Source organism: Balaenoptera musculus, chromosome 1, assembly GCF_009873245.2.
Source record: "Balaenoptera musculus isolate JJ_BM4_2016_0621 chromosome 1, mBalMus1.pri.v3, whole genome shotgun sequence".
Lineage (NCBI taxonomy): Eukaryota > Metazoa > Chordata > Mammalia > Artiodactyla > Balaenopteridae > Balaenoptera > Balaenoptera musculus.
In genome coordinates this window covers 111,507,208-111,511,316 of record NC_045785.1, presented here as the reverse complement: position 1 = coordinate 111,511,316, position 4,109 = coordinate 111,507,208, and the positions used below count along the sequence as shown (strand labels likewise).

Below are 4,109 nucleotides of genomic sequence, written 5' to 3'. Positions count from 1 at the left end.
AGCATTAACAGGTTTTTTTTAAAAAAAAATCATTTATTTTTTTATTTGGCTGCGACAGGTCTTAGTTGCGGTACTTGGGATCTTTAGTAGCGGTATGCAGGCTCTTAGTTCCCTGAACTGGGATCGAACCCGGGCCCCCTGCATTGGGAGGGTGGAGTCTTAGCCACTGGACAACCAGGGAAGTCCCTAACAGAAGGTTTTGAATTAGGTGTTTCTGGGAGTGTATACTGACTGCTGTCTACTAGCTGTATAATCTTACTTTACTTAAAATCTTTATAAACCTGATTTTCCACTCCTACGTGGAGACAACAGATCCCCCTCGTAGGTGGGGAAGGCTAAAGAGGCAGCAGCAGCAGCAGGTATCTTGGTGCCTGGCACATCCTAAGCTCTCAGTAAGCGGCGCTGGTGGTGATTATTGCTCTCAGGCCATGTCCGTAGAAGGACTGAGTGAACGAAAGTGGAGACCATGCTGCCTTCAGGGTCCAAAATTCCATCCTCTTCAGGTCCAGAAACCCAGTTTTCTCAACCCGGTTCCCTGTCCTGTTGCGACACACTGAACTGGCCGCCCGGCCCCAGATCAAGCTGGGGACAGCAGAAGGCTCTAGGAGAGGTTCCTTGGAAGGTGCAAGACCCGGTGTCCTGGGATTCGGCCGGGAAAGGCTGAGCACACCCTCCTGGGTGGGGTCCAACCAGCTGCATGGGACAATGTTCCAGGAGACAAACAGCAAACATGGTCTCAGGGCTCCCAGCCCCTGGAAAGAGCCCGGCTGAGCCTTCTAAAGGGACCGGTCTCTGCCCAGGTGCACATCTCACTCATCCTTCTCCTCGGTGACGTCTCCTCAGCTCAGGTGAGTCTGCACCTGCCTCTCTGCCTTTTCTAGGAGGAGTGCACAGGGCCCAGCGTGGAGGAGGGGAGAAGCAGCTCTGGGAGGGGATGCAGGAGCCTGTGGTCCAGTCCCAGCTCTGCCACCAGCAAGGCTGTGTGCTTTCACCCCTGCTGAGGGCCTCATCTGTGCGGCAAGATGACTGACCAGATACTCCCTGTTCCTCCCGTGGGCTCCTCTGTGACAACTCTTGTGGAAACCGCCCCACTGGGGCCCGAGGACCATCCTCAACCTCCTTGTCTTCTTTCTTCTCTGGATCCACCTGCCTGTCAGGCCCCAGGCTGGTGAAACCCACCCCACCCCACCCTTGGGGAGAGTGGGCGCCCCTGACAAAGCCTTGACGGCTCCCTAAGCCCAGGCCTGGGACTCCCACTCACCATTAGTCCGCTGAGACATCCTGCCCCCACCGAGGTAAGAGACTGATCCACCAAAGCTCCCCATCTGCTCCCCAGCAGGGAAATGCTCAGGGACCGTCTGGACACGGGACTCAGCTCTGGTCTTGGCCAAGTTGACAGAAGGCCTTGCGTGGCTCCTCTTACTGACAAAACAGCGGGGATCTTTCTCCTACATCAGAAGGCCATGGGGTTTATCTGAGATGCCCACACGTGTGAAAGGGGGTCATTTCCTGGGTGCTTTGGAAAGTCTGGGAAGCGAGGGCTGCTCTGTCCAATTTCTCTGGTTGGGGTCCAGGGCAGCCCAGACCTCTGACTGTTGGGGGAAGAACCTGCTTAGGGAAGTCAGACCTTCTCTTTATTTAAATGAGGTCAAGCCTTGGAGATGCAGAGAGCAGAGAAGTACAAAGGGTTGATACGGCCCAATAGTCAGCAATTCTAATGAGCCCCATCTCCCACATTCCACCCAATAGCCTAGAACTGGGGCAGGTATTTCTGTTCACTTCAATCCCAGGCTGACTCTGGTCCCCAGTGCCTCCTTCTCACTCTCAGGCATGGTCCAGGAAGAGCCCCACCAGGGCTCAGGACAGGGCTGCGTTTCTCTGCTCACACTCATGCCCGGGACCCTCCGCAGTCCATTTCATGCAGAGCTTGCCTTACAGTCATGCGGGGCCTCCAGGGGGTCTTCCTGAAGCAGCCCAGGAGGGTCAGAGCAGATCAGAGATGACCCTGCTCGGCCCCCGTGACTCTAACCCTGATGCTGAACTTGAACCGGGAGGAGATGGATTTGCTGCTGTTTGAAGTGTGGGGTCATTCAAATGCTCTGGCTGCTGGGTCCCATCTCAGGCTCAGTCCTTCTCACTGCGGCTGACCCCTACATCTCTGCTTCCACATTCTGTGGCTCTACCCACAGTGGATGTCTGCTGACCTCCTTCATCTTCTTAGACCCTGCCCTGTGGGGACCCAGGCCCCACGCTTGGTCCCACCCTCTTCCTTTTCAGCAACTCCTCCCACCACATAGAGAAGCACACTTGCTTCTGTTCCACCTGAGCCTCCCTTCACTGGCTGCTCAGTCCCCATCCCGTTATCCTAACTTGGAGACGCTCCCCTGGGGAAAGGATACAAAAGCTCACTGTCTCTCTTCCTGGCAGCTGTGCTCAAAGTCAAGATGAGCAGCACTGAGGCTGAGAAGACCACGATAGGCATGAGTGACCTGTCTCACAAATACTCGGGACCCGAAGACACCATCGAGAAGGGGGACCCGCCGAAGCTGTTGAAGGAGAATTCCCCCAACTTCCTCAGTGCCCGTGGGAGTCGGGATCTGGCTTCCCAATGGTGCTCGGGCCCTGGCACGCCTGAAGACGCTTTGCTCTGGGACCTTGGACAAGTCACTCTCTTTCTCTGATCCTCAACTTTCTCAACTGCAAAATGACATAGTAGGACTTCCTATCCTGGCTTATTATCAGGGTAAAAAGAGGTGATGTTTGTGGCAAAGTAGGAAAATATGTGGATATAAATGGTTGATATTAGGTTGTCAAAAAGGGCTACAACTGGAGGGCAGTGAATGTGTCCCCTCGCCTCTGCCACACCCCCTGCATGAGACTCAAGCTCTTCTACTCAGGCGCTGAGAGGCTCGAGAGGCTCCCACAGGGTCCTTGAGATAAGAGGGAGGGTGATAGAAATTCCATCACTGACAGAATTATCTTTTAGAATAGGAACAAAATTTTAATTTATTTATTTTGAAGTATAGTTGATTTACAATGTTATATTAATTCCAAGTGTATAACCTACTGATTTGATATTTCTATAGATTATACCCCATCAAAGTTATTATCAAATAGTAGTCATGTTTCCTGTGCTGTACATTACATCCTTGTATCTTATTTATTTTATACCTAGTAGTGTGTACCTCTTTATCCCCTTCCCCTCTCTTGCCTCTCCCCTCTGGTAACCACTCAGTTGTTCTCTGTATGTATTCATTACTGTCAGAATTTAACACCCCTTACTAAAATGAAGAACTCATTTGCAGACCTGTTTTAACCTGACAGAATGTTCTGAACTGATTACAAATTGAGGGGGTTACCAGGTAACAAGGAGATTGGGTGAGCAAGAAGAGGGACCTCAGAGCAGGTAAGATCCTGGAGGCCGAAAAGCAAACAGGAGAGGAGGGTTAGGTTGGAGAGGACAAGGATGGGGCTTATTTCTTTACTTATTTACTTACTTACTGATTTACTTGAAGTATAGTTGATTTATAATATTGTGTTAGACTCAGGTGTACAGCAAAATGATTTAGTCACGTATATATGAATAGGACTGATTGTGAGCCCCTGAGGAGAACTTAGGTAGGTGGTAGCCTTGAAGGGGGGTGGGGCAGCGGGTCTGGGGCTGGAGACCACCCACCAGCACACTGGGCAGCGCAGCTCTGGGCAGAGCCTGCTCACCATGTGAGGTCTCTTGTCCAAGTTCGCATTTGGGGCAAGGACTCTCCCTCAATGAACTGCAGGGCAGTGGCAATGTCCCCACCCCATCCCACACTTGCCCTCAGTCAATGCCACACCAGCCACATCTGTGCTGCTCTGGGTCTCGTTTCTCTGTCTCTGCCTCTCCCTCTTCTCCCAGCTCATAACTCCTGTGAGACTGAATTTGCCTTGTTTTGTGTCTTTTCCCGCAGACCAAAATGGGCACAGTTTACTTGTCCACTGACTTTGAGAAAAAGGACAAGAATAAGGACGAGAAGACTGACTTTTCCTAGTTCCTCTCCTTGCTGGGGGATATAGTCACAGACTACCACAATCAAGGCCATGGAGTGCCACTCTATTATGGGAGATATTAG

General features: G+C 51.7%; 1 pseudogene; it reads left to right on the top strand.

Moving 5' to 3' along the window:
• The first annotated feature begins 2,444 nt into the window (after window positions 1-2,444).
• Window positions 2,445-4,109, top strand: LOC118902491 (annotated as a pseudogene).